Source organism: Phyllobates terribilis, unplaced genomic scaffold, assembly GCF_046119375.1.
Source record: "Phyllobates terribilis strain yellow unplaced genomic scaffold, ASM4611937v1 Scaffold_8__6_contigs__length_399053987, whole genome shotgun sequence".
Taxonomy (NCBI): domain Eukaryota; kingdom Metazoa; phylum Chordata; class Amphibia; order Anura; family Dendrobatidae; genus Phyllobates; species Phyllobates terribilis.
Window position 1 is genome coordinate 366917024 of NW_027362768.1, and position 21819 is coordinate 366938842.

The window sequence follows — 21819 nt, forward strand, 5'->3', positions numbered from 1 at the left end:
ACAACACCGAGAAAACACACAAGAGCCAGAACATCTCACAAGCCACCCGCCTCTGATAAATGGCTGTCAGTTCTTTTCAGAGCTCACCTGTAACTATTCGGCTGCCAATCATGGGGGCATTGCCCCGATTTTCACACACGCTGAATGGCATAGGATATAATCATGTGTTCTGAGCTGTTATTCTGATACAGAGCTCCAAATCCTCTGCATAAACATAAAGAAAAATAATACAATTCTAGCTTCCTGCAGCTACCACTAGAGGGAGCTCAAGATCTAAGTGCATACAGATCATGCATGCAACTGAATATTAATATAGTTGGCTCCTGAGCTCCCTCTAGTGGTGGCTGCAGGTAGTTAGTATTTTATATTTTCCCTTTAAGTCTATGATGAAGATTTGACGTTTCGGTATCAGAAACTGAAGCCTGAAGATACATTAAAAAATTAATCCGCACAAAATTTTGCTCCATAATTGTTATTGGGGTGGAGAACAATGGAGGGCTGAAGTCAGGGCTCCTCCTTCTACCCAGCTGGCCAAAAATGTGCAGAATTTGCCTTCGATTTAAGACTCGAGCTCCTTCATCTCCTGAGGTTCTAACGCCTTGAATGGATGGAGAAATTGCAAATCTCACCTTTCAGACGTTACAATTTACTTTCTGGTAACAGCAAGGAGAAATGTGACCAGGACGCACCTTATATCTGCAGCCGACGCGACATCTCTAGTTCTATTATTTGATCTCCACATTAGAAATGGCTGAACAAAGGCTTTAATTAATAAGCAAAAATACAATAATGGGGTACCTATAATATTTGGAATATATATTGTTTTCTTGGTCGCCCCCTATTGTTAGATATTGAGATAGGTGCCCCAGTAAGTTTTTGCTGACCTATGGGTAAAAAAAAAAAAAAATTCTGTCCACAAATATATAAAAAAAAATTTATTTATATATAATATATTATTCTTTTTTTTTACTGGGATAGTCCATTGTGGTGGCGCTGCAGAGAAACTGTGCAGGCCCAGTTTTGACTAAATGAGAATGTACACTTCTTGTTTGCAGCACGCTGCACAGCGAGGAATGTCAGAAGTGAACTTAATGCTGACCTCTAGTGGACACTATGGGAATTGCAGATTTTTTTATGTATGAGTCAAACCGGTTGTGATGATAATGTCTTTCTTTCACAAACATTTGTGACTTCCTGAACAGTTTATAGAAATCCAGTGATATCGGGAAGTCCTGGCGCCATGTTTCCTAGCCCTATACCATGACTATTTCATGTATTTCTGTCTGTGACATTTGGCTCATCCCAGACAGATTGCAGGAGATTATGGTGGTCTGGAATTAATGATCCCGCCGTGTCTCTAATCAAGAAAAGTCGTTTCTTTCTTCTTTTTTCAATTTTCTCTTAGTTGTGATGCGCTCCAGAACTCCACTGGAAAAAAGGCACGAAAAATCTTGGAAAGCCGGAGAGGCCTGTGTGCCAAGTATGACAGTATGGAAACCGCGCCAAAAATGACCATATCTGCAAATGTTCATGGCCATACGGCACGGTTAGTTATTCCGCGGTGCATTAAAGTCATGCTCATATCATGAAATATTCAACCACGGCTGGAAATTTCCTCGCCAGCACGGAGAATTGTACTAAGTGGGAAGGAAAAGGAAGGGGAAAAATTCTTTCCCTAACGACCGCCATTTACATCATCATTCCCTGCTATTATAAGTGAGAACCCTCCAGCTGTCGTCTCGCTGCACACAGTCTTCCCGAAATTGCTGGAAAAGTTTTTAACACTACGACCTTCGAAATGCAAAATAAGTCACCGCCCTTCCCTTCACCCACTAGAAAGCAGCCAATGGTCCTATGTGAATTTAAGAAATGCTTCCTTCCCTTACAGCTAGACCCTGAGCGCTGTACCCCCAAGACGGGACTTGTACCTCCCCCATATTTGTGAGAAGTTCAGCCTGTCGTTTTAGGAAAAGTTTACTGTCTAATTCCAGAAAAAAACGGCAACTCCTCCCCTTGAAACTTTTCGTGAGTTCAAAAGCTGCATACGTAAAAAATAATACCGCCATATGGTTTCAAAGTATTTCCACCTCATAGTGTGCACATAACACTACCATATAATGCCCCTCCAATACTTCTATTGTTATGATCTGCAACATGTACTAAGGAAAGCTAGGGGAAAGCTGTCCCTACAGTAAGACTAAGCTGAATCCCTACGATGTAGCGGGCTGCCTGTTCCTAGCGAACAGACCCGCCTTAGTCCTCGGCTAGTCTGAACGAAGACCTATAGCATAAAGGAGAGGGGTCCCTAAAAGAACTAAGGACTGGAACAAAAATGGGACATCTCCTAAACAGAGAAGTTGTTGCAGAACACAAAAATACAAACAGACAAAAAGGTACAAGAGGTCCCAGAAGGACCAAGCGAGCTGCCAGAGAAAGGCACAGAAGCACCTGGCTAGAGAAACAGTCAAACACTGAAGTCCAGCACAGCCAAAAGGGCGGAGCTGGAATATAAAGGCAGATGGTCACGTGACCGCAAAACACAAGATGGAAAAAACAAACAGGAGGGTTCTAACATCTATTCAATGTCCAAATTCACTGATCATATAATACCACAATTCAATATCCTATTTACTACATACCGTCATACAGTATCAAGATAAAACTGCCCTAGAGTGCTCACATAGCGCTGCTATGTATTGCGCATCAAATAGTTTTATTCAATACCCAGATACAACTGATATTAAGTAATCAAATACTGGCAAACAATGCCTTATTAATACCTTCCTACATTATCAGCATAATACCGCCATATAATGCTCACATAGCACTGCTATAAATTGCGCATGAAATAATTTTATTCAATGCGCAGATACAACTGATATTCAGTAAATCAAATACTGTCAAACAATGCCTTATTAATACCTTCCTACATTATCAGCATAATACCGCCATATAATGCTCACATATGATTGCCATCTAATACTTCTATTTAGTGCTCTAATACAACTGATATTTAGCACTCAAATAATATCACCATACGATATCCTATTAATACCTTCATGCAGTATCAAAATGATACCGCCATTTAGTGCCCACAAAAGACTAACATATTGCTGATTAAATACTTATAATAATTTTTATTTCCATAGCACCAACATATTCTGCAGCAGTTATTACTTATATTCAATACCAAAAGAAACATGACATTCACTGATTAAATAATACTGCTATAAATTGTCCAATTAATACCGTCATACAGTATTAAAATAATATCTTCCTATAGTGCCCACTGCCCACATCACACCGACATATATTGCCCATGCAATACTTCTACTCAGTCCCTTTATACAACTGCCATTCAGTACTCGATTAACACTGCCATACAATATCTTATTTAACACCTTCATACAATATCAAATAATACCGCCATTTAGGGCCCACATAACACTGCCTTACAATACTTCTATTCTATGCCAAAATAAAACTGACATTCAGTGATTAAAAAGCGCCATACGATGTCTACATAATACGGCCATATGACATCCACATATCACCGCCATATAGGTGACAAAGTAGACGAAAGGGATGGAGCACACATTTCCCTCTGTTTATGCAGGGGGTTTGGAGCTTTGTATCAGTGGAACAAGAATTTAGGTAGTGAGACATCTGAGGATGCTACATTGTGTGATCTTGCCTTTTTTCTTTGCATGTAAGGTGCTGCTGTCCTGTGGGGTCTTTGAGCCCCCAATAGCACCAGGGCCGGTTTGCAAAGGGTCAACATTACCCTGCGCTCAGACATCTGTCGACCCTGCTCTGTTTACAGCAGTGATCACTGCTATGTGTTATGTGAACACGACCATTGTGCGCCACCACTTACCACTGACCCATCAGGACATATAAATCCTTTTTTCCATTTATTGCACTTTGTTTTGGCAACAGAGGATTTAGTAACAAGGTCACTTCTAGAGGAATCGCCACACGGCCGCGCCGCAAAGTGAAACTGATTTGTAAAAGTCCTGATTGTTCATTTCCACAAGCACCGAGCCGCCATCCAGCCGATGCCCAGAACTAGAGGTGCCCACTCGCGATCTTCCTGGTTTTACATATTAACTCCAGCGCATTAGTGATTACATTATATATTCAGGGTTATGGCCGCCTCTTGTCCCTTATTTTATTAGGGTTTTCTACAAATGATGGTGACTCGCCCCCTGGGCCATATTGTGCTGCGTTGCGCACGCGGGGAATACCCGGAGCCGGATCCGATAGGGGTAGTAGTCCTTGTGGCGGTGATCCGGTCCGTGCCCAGGGTGGTCAAACTAAGTGGCGTTATTGATATGATGGTATTAGTGTCCGACTACGCCACCCGTTGAATGCGGCTATGAAGCCGCCGCTGCAGGGCAGTCCGCTGAGGCCGGTGGTACGGATGTGCAGCGTGGATGGTATAACCCCCAACGGGAGGGGTATAGCCTCAGGGCAGCTGATGAAGCAGGAAAAGATGATAGTGGTAGTGGTGGTGTGACAAGGAAGCTCAGAGACGTGCAATTGCAGTTTTCACAGCTTTACTCACAGTTCTTTATCAGGTCCCTTGTGTACAGCTAGGACCACCCGAGCCGTGCTGCGTCCACCAGGTGCAGGACTCCTCCAACTCCCAGGCAGTTCCAGAGCGTGGTCCTGAGCTCCCCTCTCTTCCTTTCTACTGGCCGTCCCCACCAGGGATCCACCTTTGTCCAGCTCCCTCGGGCCTTCTGGTGGTGAAACCTTTCCCGGTTTCCCTGACCCTATATGGTATGCCTTCCTGGTAGATATGGCGAGGGGTCGCGCCAAAACTTGTCCACGACCTCCGGTTCCTGGCTAAGGATAATTGGCCTTCACCAGTTTGGGATCCGGCACCCTGTTCTGCCAACCCTTCACCCGTTATTTCGTGGGATCTCAGGGTTCCCTCTCTCTTGCGTCTCTGGGCCTTTCCTGGTGTTTCTGTTCCTTCTTCCTCTGACTTCTCTCTCTCTCCCTCTCTCAGCTTCAGGCCTCCACTCCAGGCCTGACTCTGGAGCTGGGCCCAGACTGAGCCACAGCTCCCTGTCAGCCCTCTCTGGCTGAGCTCCTCTCTGCACAGAACAGACCAAAAAGACCCTGTCCTAAGATGGTGCCCACCTTATATACTCCCTCTGACACCCGAGCCCAGGTGACGAGCAACCAATGGGCTCCTACCTATGCCCAGAGTCCCTCCCCTGTCTGCTCCTACACCACTGGGATGTTCCTCCCCCCCCCACTCCAGCCAGGGACAGAAGCTGTCGTACCTGCACATCTATCTGGTGGGAGTACCGTTGATCTGTCCCCCGGAAATGGGGTGAGTGTAGTGCATGCAGCTAACTGAGCCCAGTTCCACACTCCATCCTTACCCGGGAGTGGAATACCACACCCCTGGTCTGAGGTGCAATACCCCTGTAGCAGCCGAGTCCTCGGGGTGCTACATTCCCCCCTGGTAAACCACAGCACGTCCTCGGGCTGGAATAGAGTAAAAGCAAATTACAACATACAAAATTTTTAAAGTGCACTCATATATAAGTTATTAACTTATGAACTCATCCCTTTATGGGAGGTACTTTTCTCTTTTAACTTTACAGGTATAAAACATTACGAAAACATTATCAGAAAATGCCATTAACTCTTTTAGCATCATAAAAACTTTTTCATTTAAAACATTCTTGATCAACACGTTCTTGATCTCTGGTCACCGTGCAACTTGTGACCAGGTAAAGTGCAACAGTCACTAATTCTGTAGTAGGAAAACAGTTCTTCTATAAAACCAATAGGGGGCGCCTTAGGGAAGCGCAACTATTTACAGGGTATGGCCGCTCTCAGTCCTCGGCCAGTGGGAATAGGGGAATGGCTGCTCACAGTCCTCAGCCTGCTAAGGGATTAAGGGCACACTGGTAACAGTTCACACAAACACCAATTTTACGACAGTTCTTGTACCCCGACGGGTAACTATATACAGTCCTTCTTTACCACTCTCTAATAATGGTGTCCTCTTCGTGCTCCTTCCTGAGGGTAGTCTTCAGACCCGTCCGGGTCCTCTTGGCTTTCCTCATACTGTATCTCCTCCTCAGTCAGCCGGTGTACGTGAAGGGCGTACGGTCCTTTGGCACATTGATGCCGGGTGAAGGTGACCTCATCACCCGGGTAGAGGTCACGTCCGCGGTGTCCCTCCGGCAGGTGGCTCTCGACATCCCTGCGGGTGACAAAGACGTCGCCGGGGGTTCGGTGATCCCGGATAAAGCCCCAGCCATGCTCCAACTGGAACTTTATTACGGTCCCGTTGGCGCGGGGACCGTGGGCCGCACGGGGGTTTCGTCGGGCCCGGCGTTTCTGCTCCGCGCTTTGGACCTGCAGCTGTTCCTCGCGGATCCGCCTCTCTCGCCGTTCTCTCCCAAAGACCTCTAGCTGTTGACGGCAGCACTCCTCACGCCGGGCTGCGGCCGCCCGGGTTTCCTTGGTGAACCCCATGAGGTCCTCACCGGTCGGATCCCATACAAATTGGGCGTCCTCCAACGAGAGCGGGACAATTTTGACGGGCGCTGGAGCCGGGATCAGAGGCTCGCACAGGGGCCGTTCCTTCCGGAGTCGGGGGTTGACGTACTCCGGTGGCCACACGAAGGGCAGCCCGTCCGGGCTGGTATGTTGTGCAAACAGATCGGCGCCCAGGGGTGGCACTGTGGAGGTTGAGGGCGCCGTAAGGGCGGCAGCGCCCGGGGGTATTCGGCCTTGCGTCCAGGCCGGAGGCATCCTACCTGGGTCCAAGTATGGCACCTCCCGGGGGGAGGGCGCTGTGGGGGCCGCGGCGCCTGGAGGTACTCGGCCTTGCGACCAGGCCGATGGCACTGTGGAGGTAGAGGACGCCGTGGAGACCGCGGCGCCCGGAGGCACTCGGCCTTGCGACCAGGCCGGGGGCACCTCCTGTTTTGCCGCGCTCCGGGTCAGGGGGCGTGGCGCGGAAGGGGGCGTGACCGCGGCTCCGGCCGCTTGAGGCCTAGTTGGGAGCAGTGGCGGTGCGGCAACGGGCGCGGTGAGTGGGACTTCGGGCTCTGCGACGGGGAGCTGGGGCAGGCTTTCGGCTACTGGGCTCGGGGTGGTGACGTCCCCATTACCTGCTTCCATCCCTGCGGCTCCCTCCGCGGCGTCGTCTCCGGCCTTCGTCCCTCCTGCACCATCCTCAGGGGCAGACATGCTCCACGTTGCGGGTGGCGTCCTCTGCTGGCGGGTTCCAGCCTGCTGGGCCATCTCCCTTCCCCATTCGGCCAGTGCTTCCTGCTGTACTCGGGCCATCTTCCGGGCCAAGGCCTCCAGCGCAGTCTGTGCACGCTCCCGATCTCTGGGGAGCTGTGCCAGGATTTCCACCAGGCCTTCTGGGGTGGCGGCCTGCAGCAGGCCCCGGACCACGGGGTCGGTACTGCTTGTCTCTTCCTCCATCCCCGAGTGCGATCTGTCCAGACTTCTCCAGGCTGCACCCATCTTCTCCGTTTTGTTCTCTATCCGCCCCCCTTGGGAGTGGTCCCGGGGCAACTTAGTGACAGTCAGTTTCAGGGGCAAACCCCCCACTTTGATGGACATTTCCATGGTGGTAGTCTCGGCTGGTGGGGGCGGTCTCCGCTTTTGGCGCCCTTCTGGGACCGCACCCACGATGGGAGGTGGTCTCTTGCCACCCTCTGGCACGCCCATAATGGCGTCCGCTCTGCCAGGGCGGGAAATCGTCTCAGATGGCGGGAATCGTCTCCCGATGGCGGGAAACTTCGCAGATGGCGGGCAAGGACTGCAGATGGCGGGCAAACGGCGGGAAACGACCCCAGATGGCGTCCGATGGCGGGAACCCTCTGGAATTGGCGGGAGACTCCTTTTTGCGGTAAATGTGAACTTTTCTTCAGGCACGCAGTACCCGGTGGTTGTGGGCACGTAATCCTGCCGACTACGCCAAAGTTGACTCGCCCCCTGGGCCATATCGTGCTGCGTTGCGCACGCGGGGAATACCCGGAGCCGGATCCGATAGGGGTAGTAGTCCTTGTGGCGGTGATCCGGTCCGTGCCCAGGGTGGTCAAACTAAGTGGCGTTATTGATATGATGGTATTAGTGTCCGACTACGCCACCCGTTGAATGCGGCTATGAAGCCGCCGCTGCAGGGCAGTCCGCTGAGGCCGGTGGTACGGATGTGCAGCGTGGATGGTATAACCCCCAACGGGAGGGGTATAGCCTCAGGGCAGCTGATGAAGCAGGAAAAGATGATAGTGGTAGTGGTGGTGTGACAAGGAAGCTCAGAGACGTGCAATTGCAGTTTTCACAGCTTTACTCACAGTTCTTTATCAGGTCCCTTGTGTACAGCTAGGACCACCCGAGCCGTGCTGCGTCCACCAGGTGCAGGACTCCTCCAACTCCCAGGCAGTTCCAGAGCGTGGTCCTGAGCTCCCCTCTCTTCCTTTCTACTGGCCGTCCCCACCAGGGATCCACCTTTGTCCAGCTCCCTCGGGCCTTCTGGTGGTGAAACCTTTCCCGGTTTCCCTGACCCTATATGGTATGCCTTCCTGGTAGATATGGCGAGGGGTCGCGCCAAAACTTGTCCACGACCTCCGGTTCCTGGCTAAGGATAATTGGCCTTCACCAGTTTGGGATCCGGCACCCTGTTCTGCCAACCCTTCACCCGTTATTTCGTGGGATCTCAGGGTTCCCTCTCTCTTGCGTCTCTGGGCCTTTCCTGGTGTTTCTGTTCCTTCTTCCTCTGACTTCTCTCTCTCTCCCTCTCTCGGCTTCAGGCCTCCACTCCAGGCCTGACTCTGGAGCTGGGCCCAGACTGAGCCACAGCTCCCTGTCAGCCCTCTCTGGCTGAGCTCCTCTCTGCACAGAACAGACCAAAAAGACCCTGTCCTAAGATGGTGCCCACCTTATATACTCCCTCTGACACCCGAGCCCAGGTGACGAGCAACCAATGGGCTCCTACCTATGCCCAGAGTCCCTCCCCTGTCTGCTCCTACACCACTGGGATGTTCCTCCCCCCCCCCACTCCAGCCAGGGACAGAAGCTGTCGTACCTGCACATCTATCTGGTGGGAGTACCGTTGATCTGTCCCCCGGAAATGGGGTGAGTGTAGTGCATGCAGCTAACTGAGCCCAGTTCCACACTCCATCCTTACCCGGGAGTGGAATACCACACCTCTGGTCTGAGGTGCAATACCCCTGTAGCAGCCGAGTCCTCGGGGTGCTACAATGGGCAAATGTCTGCAGGCGTTGAGGTGGGGGCATCATGGCACACTTAAAATGTAAATGTGTAGGGGAGGAGAAGCACCCAAAATGTGTAGAGGGCAATGTGGGGGCATCAAATTGTGTGAGGGGCCCTGTGGTGGAACCATAATGTGTGATGGCACCATAAGGTATGTGTGCCACTGTAGGAACACCATATGGTGTGAGCAGTATTGTGGGGGCACCATGATAAGCTAGGTGAACTAGGAGGCACCATATGTGTGAGTGTGCCCTGTGTGAGTACCATATGTGTGAGTGGGCCCTGTGTGAGCACCATATGTGTGAGTGGGCCCTGTGTGGGCACCATATGTGTGAGTGTGCCCTGTGTGAGCACCATATGTGTGAGTGGGCCCAATGTGAGCACCATATGTGTGAGTGGGCCCTGTGTGAGCACCATATGTGTGAGTGGACCCTGTGTGAGCACCATATGTGTGAGTGTGCCCTGTGTGAGCACCATATGTGTGAGTGTGCCCTGTGTGAGCACCATATGTGTGAGTGTGCCCTGTGTGAGCACCATATGTGTGAGTGTGCCCTGTGTGAGCACCATATGTGTGAGTGTGCCCTGTGTGAGCACCATATGTGTGAGTGTGCCCTGTGTGAGCACCATATGTGTGAGTGTGCCCTGTGTGAGCACCATATGTGTGAGTGGGCCCTGTGTGAGCACCAGATGTGTGAGTGGGCCCTGTGTGAGCACCATATGTGTGAGTGGGCCCTGTGTGAGCACCATATGTGTGAGTGGGCCCTGTGTGGGCACCATATGTGTGAGTGGGCCCTGTGTGGGCACCATATGTGTGAGTGAGCCCTGTGTGGGCACCATATGTGTGAGTGGGCCCTGTGTGAGCACCATATGTGTGAGTGGGCCCTGTGTGAGCACCATATGTGTGAGTGGGCCCTGTGTGAGCACCATAAGGTGTGTGTACCACTGTAGAAACACCATATGGTGTGAGCAGTATTGTGGGGGCACCATGATAAACTAGGTGCACTAGGAGGCAAAATAATGTGTGAGAACACCATAAAGTGTTTGTGCCACTGTGAGGGAACCATAAATAACCATAAAGTGTGTGTGCCACTTTGTGGGCACCATAGTTTGTGAGGGGCACCGTGAGGCTACGATACTGTGTTTTTGGGGCACTGAGGGGACATACACTATGTAGGGCCATCATATTGTATGCAGGGCTCCATAGGGACATCGTTGGCTAAATCCTCGCCATGGACAAAATGATAAATGTGATATTTTCGGTCTAATTTGGGACCGATTGTTCCATCTGCAGCCAATTTAACCCCTGAAAGTAAGTGCCCCTGTATAAAGCTGTGGCTGACATCTGCAGCATCGGAGAGTCTATAGCCGTCCTGGTCCCGGTCGTGGGACTAATGTCACCTTGATGACTAATTTGATTTGTCCGGCACAATTCTGGGCTCTGAGTTTTCCCTTAAGGTCACGCTTTCCTGGAGGAGGCGGTAATGTGAGTCTATCGCAGTCCTGGATATTAATTCATTTGTATGAAAGATTAATACAGCATGAAATCATTCTCCGCCACCGGCCCCCAGGACTAATCAGATATATGGAAGCCATACACGAGGTGATGCGCTCCTATAGAAAACCAAGGATCCAGCATGTACTCAGACAAGAAGATTTTGGGGATCGATACCCCCATGCTTTACACTTCTTCACTGCTCTATCAGGTCACAGTTGTGATCATTGGTTCCAACTTAAATGCGTTGTCTGATATCTACCTTCTATCTAATCAAGTGCTCATGTGGTTGCTCTGTTCCCCATGCTTGACACTGCTGCTCTGCTTTTTCAGAGAGTCATAGCAGTGTCCTGATAAAGCAGAACAGCAGTGTAAAGCATGTAGGACTGAGCAGTAAACTGTGCCCCCTCAAACTCCATCTCTTGTCTCAGTAGAGGCGCAGCTTACTGCTTTATCCCCCATGCTTTACACTGCTGTCTTGCTTTATCAGAGCTCTGCTATGATAAATGTTACTTTTTTTTTTTTTAAAGGGAATCACAAATTTAATCTGGTTTTACATTCATTATAAAGCTCTCACAATGTACTGACATTTCCTATCACTGTTCAGCGTGTGCTGTGTACACTAGGGGGCAGTATCCTCGAAGGTCATGGTGGCCATAGATCTATTCTATAGGGAGGGGTTAAGATGGCACAGGATTGCACCAATCACAATCCGTAATGGGGAGCTCAGCTCCTCCCAAATTCTCCCACTGAGCATGCCCACAACCTCAACTCTCTCCCATAGAAGTCAATAGATCATTTCCTGGCTGAGTTCCTTATGCTGTAGCGCAGATGTCTGGAACTGCAGTTCTATAACAAAGATTTAAGATGTCAACGCCAATTATCACATAAAAAATAGACCAAAAATATCGAATAAATCAGATTTATTTATTTTTCTGTGATTTGTCAGACGGGTGCAGTACATGTGGAGGCCTCTAGGCGGTGCAGTGAGCGCCTGTTCTCCCGTTAATATGAGATGTTGGCGTTTACTGGAAGAAATGGAAAAAATGATAAAGTAGATGAACCAAGTGATTGCTGCCGACAGAGAGATCTATAAAGGCTCCTTATTATTCCGTTAGTGCACAAACATATTATAGCGGAATTGGGAGAAGACGGCAAACGCGTACAATCACCAAGGTGCGAAAGTGGCGGATGTTACGGCTGTAGACAGCATGTCATATACGTCATTTACCAGCACGGATGGCGTAAACTTCAGAAGGACACGTATGAAGAAACCTATAGGCGGCCCCGGAGTTAAAGGGACCTACAAATAATTCATAACTTCAGCGCCGGAGGAAACGTCACTACATATGGCGGCTTTCTACATAAAGGATTTTCTGCGGCTGTGACCCTGTTTACACAATGTAGCCAAATACGAGGGGTCTCATCCTCTCCCTTACTCCCCCCCCCCCCCCCTTCCATCCTGATCCGTGACCTCAGTCTCTGCACGTCGTCGCTCCGGGGTCAGCAGTGACGTGAAATTTCCTTACAGACGTAAACTATAGTGGAACTGAGGATTTAAAGTGACAGAAATTTCTAAATAAGAATTAATGGTAGTTCAGAGTGGGGGTATAAAAAAAAAAAAAAGGGGGGCTTAAGGGGCAAATTCCCACCTTATGGAACTGTTTAACCCCTTTATTTTTGAGCAATGGTGTAGAAATCGGCTGATTGATGGCGGTTCTGCCTGCAAGACCTCCAGTAACAGCGCCCACTACAGGGGAAATGTAGTATTACATGTAACCATTTATACATGAAAGCTGTACATTGTTTAGCCAGGTTTAGTTAGGGTTAAATCTATCCCTGGGGTAGGAAGACAGTGACCTGTCAGCAGGCAAACCCCACAAGCAGGGTAGTGTGGAGGGATGGTTGCCTCTGTGCCCACCCATTCTCCTCCCCCGCACCACCTGCAATGTGATGTGATTGGCACCTGCAAGCACACGGTGACTGTCCTGCTGGAGCTGCTTATGCAGAGCACAACAGGTGAGATGAGTTTATCCTTGGCTGCTGCACTCTGCATAGGCAGCAACTGAAATTACAAAGCTGAACTATGACAAAGTGAGCTTTATCATCTTGGTCGCTGCCCATGCAGAGCGCAGCAGCTGATGACAAACTTGTCACCACTGCTGCGCTCTGCATAAGCAGCGATGGAGATGACAAAAAATGAGCACAAGGTTGAAGAGCGTATTGAATCACGTGCTTTGAACATAATGCATGCAGTGCACATGGATCCAATATTGTCTTCAAGAGCTTCTTTCATATTTCTCCACTTTTTCTAAGCATTAGTAGGGTTAAGGATGTCAGGTTAGACTTAGGGCTAGGGTTGCGTCTTGGTGCTAGGATTGGGTTAGAGCTAGGGTTAGCCTTAGGGTTAGACTTAGGGCTATGGTTAATCTTGGTGCTAGGAATTGGGATAGGGTTAAATTTAGGGCTTGGGTTAGTCTTGATGCTAGGGATTGGGTTAACATTATATTTAGGGCTGGGGTTAGTCTTAGTGCTAGAGATTGGGTGAGGGCCAGGGTTCGTTTTGGTGCTAGGAATTGGGTTAGGGATAGATTTAGTCTTGGTGCTAGGGATAGGGTGAGGGCCAGGGTAAATATTGGTGCTAGGGATTGGGTTAAGGTTAGATTTAGGGCTGGGGTTAGTCTTGGTGCTAGGGATTAGGTGAGGGTCAGGGTTAGTATTGGTGCTAGGGATTGGGTTAGAGCTAGGGTTAGTCCAGGAACTAGGGATTGGGTTAGAGCTAGGGTTAGTCCAGGTGCTAGGGATTGGGATAGGGTTAGGGTTAGATTTAGGGCTGGGGTTAGTCTTGGTGCTAGGGATTGGGCTAGGTTTAGTCTTGGTACTAGGGATTGGGGTTACGGCTAGGGTTAAGATTAGATTTAGTTACAGGGATATAAAATTGTTACTTTTTTTCTATTTTCTACTTTTTAAAATGTATGTTTTTATTCTTAAGATTTTATCAAAACATAGAAAATAAACTAAAAGGCCAAAACGCAAAATATAAGTTACCCAATTTTTCCTCAAATTATAATCCCTGTGCTTGGGGGGGGGGGGGGGGGGGGAATAAAGGGGTCCATACTGGACTGATGGAAAATACTCCAGAAGCGTTAACTCTTCCTGGGTTAGACTTTCCGCTGGAAGCCCCTGCTACACCAATGAGCTCCACTGCGCAGACAATTAGCTCGGCCCTTTTTCGATTCGGTTTCCAAGGCAAAAGGGTTATATATGACGGGAAGATCATTCAGCTCAATGCCAGGTGGCGGCAGGAATAGTGTAAAGCCTTCATTGCTCAATTCTAAAGCAATGCTGGAAAGTTTGGTTATGGGATGTCTGTGGTGATTTTTCATGGTTCAGGTTAGGCTCTATGGCTTCTGTGACCATTATGGGCCCCTGAGTTGTTGGGACCCTCTTGCATTTTATGTAACTGGTTATAATAAAATGTATATTAGAGCGATAGAGAAGACGACTTCATCAGATACTGAGATCTTATAGAGAATAAGTGTAGTAAAGTGACGCTCAGGAAGTCTGAAGTGTCACCTAGCGGGATAATCCGTCCGTCAAGTGGAGACCCCGTATTGCAGAGCGGCTGTCGGTGATGGTGATTGACGGCTCGAGGGGCAGCGGAGACGCGACGTCCGGCTGATCGCATCCTCCGGCAATGGGCAGATCAGACAAGTCTTCATTGATCGTCTTGTGAGATTTGTCATTTTGATCCTTCGTCAATAATTATCACAAAACTTTCTCGGCGGTAAATATTAATATCACTGCCGACCAGTCGGGTCCAGAAGTTTTCGGAAAGTGACAGGATTTCCATCATTTAGAGTTTGTGGTCTGGTAAACCTTCAGACCATGTAACACATGGAGCGGTCTCGGCTGTGGTATTATAGAGACGAGCCATTTTACAGATCTGTCTCTTTCTCTCTCGCTCTGTACAGGCATCCCCAGATTGCTCTGTGCATTTGTCTCGTCTCCCAGTTTATGTCAGTTTTATCCAATTTTGTCTAATTGATGAAGGTTATAATGAACGTCTTCTGTCTTATCCTAAAAAGAGAATTCATATGTCCTCTCCTGTTTGTGTTATCGTAGATACCCTCTAAATAGCTGCTCTTAAAGGGGCAGTACATTATATATCGAGAACAGCGATATTATGGTGAGTTGGCAAAATATTACATAAATGGTATAGTCATGTCTCTCCAGTGCCACAGACTGAGAATGGCTTGCCCTCCTGTCCTAGGGCACCACAGCCGTATCCTGGAAGGGGCTATCAATTATAGATTGCTGATTTCCTCTGACATGGGGGTACTGCGGCTGGCCTTATTATTGTTGCATGGTGGTTAAATGAAACTGTTTCAGAATCACTTGCTGGGCCCTAGTATTAGGGCACCGTGGTTAGCGTTATTGCAGGGTACTCTTGTTGAGTGTGGACAGTTGGTTGGCGCCATTATGAGGGCATTGTAGTTGAATGGCATTATACGGACAATGGGCTGAAACTACTAGCGGGCACTGTGGTTGGCATTGTATATGGCACTATAATGGAGATACTGAGCAGACAACAATATGGAGGCGCTGGCTGGCATTACAATAGAGGCACTCTGATTGGTACTGATATGAGGGCACTTTGGATGGAACTGTTATGTGAACACTTGGCGGACCCTATTATTGGGGCACTGAGGTTGAATGGCATGGTAATGAGAACACTTGACTGGCACTATTATGAGGGCACTGAGGTTGAATGGCATGGTAATAAGAACACTTGACTGGCACTATTATTGGGGCACTGTCATTGGGCTGTATACGGACACTGGGCTGGAATCATTAGGGGGTACTGTGCTTGGCATTGTTTGTGCTGTTATACTGTGTTTGGCACTATAATGGAGATACTCAACAGACAATAATATGGAGGCACTGGCTGTTATGTGAACACCTGGTTGACCCTATTATTGGGGCACTGCTGTAGTGACACTAGTTTGGCACTATTATCAGAGCACTGAAGTTGGATGGCAGAGTAATGAGGACATGTGACTGGCACTATTATTGCGACACAGGTTGGATGGTCCTGTTATAAGGACACTCCGCCGTCACTATTAAGGGGCCTCTAGCGGGTACTGTTAAGCAGCCACTACATTTGGTGTGTTATGGTTGTATGGCACTGTTATACTGTAGGTAATCTAAGCTGGTGCTGTTATGGAGGCACTATGACTGGCACTGTCGTTGTCGATCTGTAGATGGACGGCCATGTTCTTGGGACCCTCAGCTGACATAATTGTGGGGGCACTGTTGCTGGTACTATGGGCTCTGCACCTATGACCAGACTGACTTCATCATGGCAGAGATTAGACATAGAGCAATAATTTATTTTATAAGATGGTTACTAATACAGTGTGGAGGGGATTGTGGCGCCTCATAGAACAACACAGATCTAAGGAAATAATAATCATATGCAATACCATACATGACCACAAGGGGCACCATGAGGTGAGAGAATATTGTGGAGTGAAATTTGCACATTTTGCTTATCAGATGTGAACAGAGCAGAGAAAGCAGCCAGAGGTGTGAGTGACCCAATGTGTCCGGTATACGCCGGGCTACCGGTCTGTGTCTGTTTCTGTCTCTCTTACCATAGATACAATGTTATATTGTCCTAATAACTCATGTATAAAGCTGCTGAAGTCGGTGTCATCTATAGAGCTATCAAATGTAAGGAAAAATGGCTGCACTCCAACATCATCAAAGTGAAAAAAATTTCCTTTTTTTTTTTTAATTCACTTTTTGCATATGTGAGTATATGTAGATTGGTCTGTGTGTATAGGAGTCTTTCAAACATGTGAATATACCATATGTATGTGCATGTAACTATATGTGCATATGTAGATGTGTATATTTTACCTGTGTATCTATGGCTGTGTGTGTAAATATATATATACATGTGTTTTTTAATGGCTGTGTATGTATGTGTGAGTATGAGCTAAATATATGTAAGTGTGTGTATATAACTCTATGTGCATATATACAGTGGGGAAAATAAGTATTTGATACTCTGCCGATTTTTGCAAGTTTTCCCCCCTACAAAGAATGGAGAGGTCTGTAATTTCTATCGTAGGTCACTTCACCTGTGAAAGACAGAATCTAAAAAGAAAAAGCAGAAAATCCCATTGTATGATTTTTACATAATTAATTTACATTTAATTGCATGAAATAAGTATTTGATACAATAGAAAAACAGAACATAATATTTGGTCCAGAAACCTTTGTTTGCAGTTAGAGAGGTCAGACGTTTCCTGTAGTTCTTGACCAGGTTTGCACACACTGCAGCAGGGATTTTGGCCCCCTCCTCCATACAGATCTTCTCCTGATCTTTCAGGTTTCGGGGCTGTCGCTGGGCAACATTGAGTTTCAGCTCCTCCAAAGATTTTCTATTGGGTTCAGGTCTGGAGACTGGCTAGGCCACTCCAGGACCTTGAAATTCTTCTTACGGAGCCATTCCTTAGCTGCCCTGGCTGTGTGTTTCGGGTCATTGTCATGATGGAAGACCCAGCTACGACCCATCTTCAATGCTCTTACTGAGGGAAGGAGGTTGTTGGCCAAAATCTCGCGATAAATGACTCCATCCATGCTGCCATCAATACGGTGCAGTCGTCCTGTCCCCTTTGCAGAAAAGCACCCCCAAAGTATGATGTTTCCTCCATCATGCTTCACAGTTGGGACGGTATTAATGGGGTTGTACTCATTCTTCTTCTTCCTCCAAACACGGCGAGTGGAGTTGATGCCAAAATGTTCTATTATGGTCTCCTCTGACCACATGACCTTTTCCCATGCCTCCTAAGGATCATCCAGATGGTCACTGGCGAACTTCAAACGGGCCTGGACATGTGCTGGTGTGAGCAGGGGGACCTTGCGTGCCCTGCAGGATTTTAATCCATGACGGCGTAGTGTGTTACTAATGGTAATGTTTGAGACTGTGGTCCCAGCTCTCTTCAGGTCATTGACCAGGTCCTCCCATGTAGGGCTGGGCTGATTCTTGACCTTTCTCAGAATCATCCTTACCCCACGAGGCGAGATCTTGCATGGAGCTCCAGACCGGGGAAGATTGACAGTCATCTTGTGTTTCTTCCATTTTCTAATAATTGTGCCAACAGTTGTTGCCTTCTCACCAAGCTGCTTGCCTATTGTCCTGTAGACCATCTCAGCCTTGTGCAGGTCTACAATTTTGTCCCTGGTGTCCTTAGACAGCTCTTTGTTCTTGGCCATGGTGGAGCGGTTGGAGTGTGATTGATTGTGTGGACAGGGGTTTTTTATACAGGTAATGAGTTCACACAGGTGCAAATAATACAGGTAATGAGTGCAGAGTAGGAGGGCTTCTTAGAGAAAAACTAACAGGTCTGTGAGAGCCAGAATTCTTACTGGTTGGTAGGTGATCAAATACTTATTTCATGCAAAAAAATGCAAAGTATGTAAAAATCATACAATGTGATTTTCTGTTTTTCGTTTTTGATTCTGTCTCTCACAGGCGAAGTGACCTACGATAAAAATTACAGACCTCCCCATTCTTTGTAGGTGGGAAAACTTGCAAAATCTGCAGTGTATCAAATACTTATCTTCCCCACTTTAGGTGTGTATATATGGCTATTTGTGCTTTGTATGGCTGTGTATGTATACATGTGTGTATATATGGCTAATGAGGGGGGTTATATGTGCATGTGTATGTACAGTACAGACCAAAAGTTTGGACACACCTTCTCATTTAAAGATTTTTCTGTATTTTCATGACTGAAAATTGTACATTCACACTGAAGGCATCAAAACTATGAATTAACACATGTGGAATTATATACTTAACAAAAAAGTGTGAAACAAATGAAAATATGTCTTATATTCTAGGTTCTTCAAAGTAGCCACCTTTTGCTTTGATGACTGCTTTGCACACTCTTGGCATTCTCTTGATGAGCTTCAAGAGGTAGTCACCGGAAATGGTTTTCACTTCACAGGTGTGCCCTGTCAGGTCTAATAAGTGGATTTCTTGCCTTATAAATGGGGTTGGGACCATCAGCTGTGTTGTGCAGAAGTCAGGTGGATACACAGCTGATAGTCCTACTGAATAGACTGTTAGAATTTGTATTATGGCAAGAAAAAAGCAGCTAAGTAAAGAAAAACGAGTGGCCATCATTACTTTAAGAAATGAAGGTCAGTCAGTCCGAAAGATTGGGAAAACTTCGAAGGTGTCCCCAAGTGCAGTTGCAAAAACCATCAAGCGATACAAAGAAACTGGCTCACATGAGGACCGCCCCAGGAAAGGAAGACCAAGAGTCACCTCTGCTTCTGAGGATAAGTTTATCCGAGTCACCAGCCTCAGAAATCGCAGGTTAACAGCAGCTCAGATTAGAGACCAGGTCAATGCCACACAGAGTTGTAGCAGCAGACATCTCTACAACAACTGTTAAGAGGAGACTTTGTGCAGCAGGCCTTCATGGTAAAATAGCTGCTAGGAAACCACTGCTAAGGACAGGCAACAAGCAGAAGAGACTTGTTTGGGCTAAAGAACACAAGGAATGGACATTAGACCAGTGGAAATCTGTGCTTTGGTCTGATGAGTCCAAATTTGAGATCTTTGGTTCCAACCACCGTGTCTTTGTGCGACGCAGAAAAGGTGAACGGATGGACTCTACATGCCTGGTTCCCACCGTGAAGCATAGAGGAGGAGGTGTGATGGTGTGGGGGTGCTTTGCTGGTGACACTGTTGGGGCTTTATTCAAAATTGAAGGCATACTGAACCAGCATGGCTACCACAGCATCTTGCAGCGGCATGCTATTCCATCCGGTTTGCGTTTAGTTGGACCATCATTTATTTTTCAACAGGACAATGACCCCAAACACACCTCCAGGCTGTGTAAGGGCTATTTGACCAAGAAGGAGAGTGATGGGGTGCTACGCCAGATGACCTGGCCTCCACAGTCACCAGACCTGAACCCAATCGAGATGGTTTGGGGTGAGCTGGACCACAGAGTGAAGGCAAAAGGGCCAACAAGTGCTAAGCATCTCTGGGAACTCCTTCAAGATTGTTGGAAGACCATTTCCGGTGACTACCTCTTGAAGCTCATCAAGAGAATGCCAAGAGTGTACAAAGCAGTCATCAAAGCTAAAGGTGGCTACTTTGAAGAACCTAGAATATAAGACATATTTTCAGTTGTTTCACACGTTTTTGTTAAGTATATAATTCCACATGTGTTAATTCATAGTTTTGATGCCTTCAGTGTGACTGTACAATTTCCATAGTCATGAAAATACAGAAAAATCTTTACATGAGAAGGTGTGTCCAAACTTTTGGTCTGTACTGTATATATGGCTATACTTCTGAGGGTGTGTGTAAATATATATGTGAATGTGTTTTCTGTGTATGTATGTGTGTGTGTGTGTGTGTGTGTGTGTGTGTGTGTGTGTGTGATATATGTGTGTTTTATAAGACTGTTTGTGTGTGTGTGTTTAGGTGTATGTGTGATATATGTATGCTTTGTAAGACACTGTGTGTATATATGTGTTTTGTATGGGTGTGTGTGTGGCTATATGTGTGTGTATGTATGTATGTATGTATATATACATATATATGTGTGTGTGTGTGTGTGTGTGTGTATGTATATATACGTGTGTGTTTTTGAGCATGCATGTGAGTTAGTGTGGGGAGGGAGTGATGCAGTGTAGTAAGTGGAGGGAGTTGAGGGAATAGATGGAGAGGAATAGGGAGAGAGGGAGGGCTGTAGTGGGAAGAACAGAGGAAGGAGAGGAGGAGGGATTGCAGAGCTGCAGTGCACACACAGGACACACACACCTGCAGCACATCCCCAGCCCGGGAGCAGCAGGAGCAGAGCTGCCTCCAGCATCAGTGCAGAGCTGCCACCTCCTACTCCAGTCCCACCACAGCCTGGGGTGAAGGAGGAGACCCCTGCATCATGGCATTAAAGCCCCCACTACTATAGACACCTGCCATCCCTGGGGAACAGCTTGGCCCCCCAAACTTCACCCACAGCTCCCTGTCAGGACCACAGCAGGGTCTGCACCTCCAGGGTAAGTGATTGATGTCCTGATATGCTACTTTACCCCTCACCTCCTGCTGGGAGAGATGTAGCAGAGCTGAGTTGGTTATTGGCCACCACTCATGATCATATCACGACACATTGTTGATTTACATATGACTGCAGGTAAATCACCTGTCTTATCTGGACTCCCAAAGTTATCAGGGGGCACAAACCGTGCACCCACTAAAGAGTTAAATGACAAATTCAGGTCTGCAGCTCAGCTTTCTTTATTTTTTCCTTCCCTGGAGCATTAACCCCCTAAGTGCTGGTTTGCTGGTCTGATGGTGTGACTGTGTGCACCTTGTTACCCTGCCTCTGCAGGGGTCGGCATTGCCCTGGAGCCCCCCGGCTGTCAGTATGCCCCCGGGCTCTGCAGTGACTGCTGGGGAGCAGTGGAGTCAGTCAGTGCTGTCTGTATGCTAGTGAGTGCAGGAGATTGGGCTGCAGAATGACACTGGGATTACTGGTTATTGATGGGTGAGAGGAGAGGGGGCAGAAGTGGCATCTGCATGGATGCGACCACCTGGGCAGAAGAGCTGTGCCCAGAATACAGATCACAGGACGGTCAGACTGCAGGGAGGCTGGAAATGGGGGCCACCACCAAAACCTGACTGCAAGCCCCCCACATCCCCCGCTCACCTGGGGGGCAGCATGGACAGTGCCATGTAATGGCTAAAACAGGACAGAGGAGAATGATGCAGGAGATCCCAGAGATAAATCCTCCGCAGGAACCTTCTCCAGTGTCATCTGCAAAGGAGGAAGAGGAGAAAGCGGCTCCAGAAGAGGACCTGCCAAATCTATCATTTATCTATATAATATATATATCATCTATCATTATCAATCTATCATTTATCATTATCTATCTATCTATCATCTATCCACTTAAGAAAGGCTCACACTTTGAGCCGAAACATTGTGCACCTTTAGCATGGAATACATTTTCATGTTTTTTTCTGT

The 21819-nt window shown here is 47.7% G+C and overlaps 1 protein-coding gene across 2 annotated transcripts in view; it reads left to right on the forward strand.

Moving 5' to 3' along the window:
* Positions 1–20555: 20555 nt before the first annotated feature.
* The window catches only part of LOC141157496 (G-protein coupled receptor 22-like), a 207592-nt gene continuing 206328 nt past the window's right edge, over positions 20556–21819 (forward strand). For both annotated transcript variants that reach the window (XM_073644866.1, XM_073644868.1), the window contains exon 1: positions 20556–20851. The gene's annotated coding sequence lies outside the window, so the exon portion shown is untranslated. The remainder of the gene's footprint in view (positions 20852–21819) is intronic.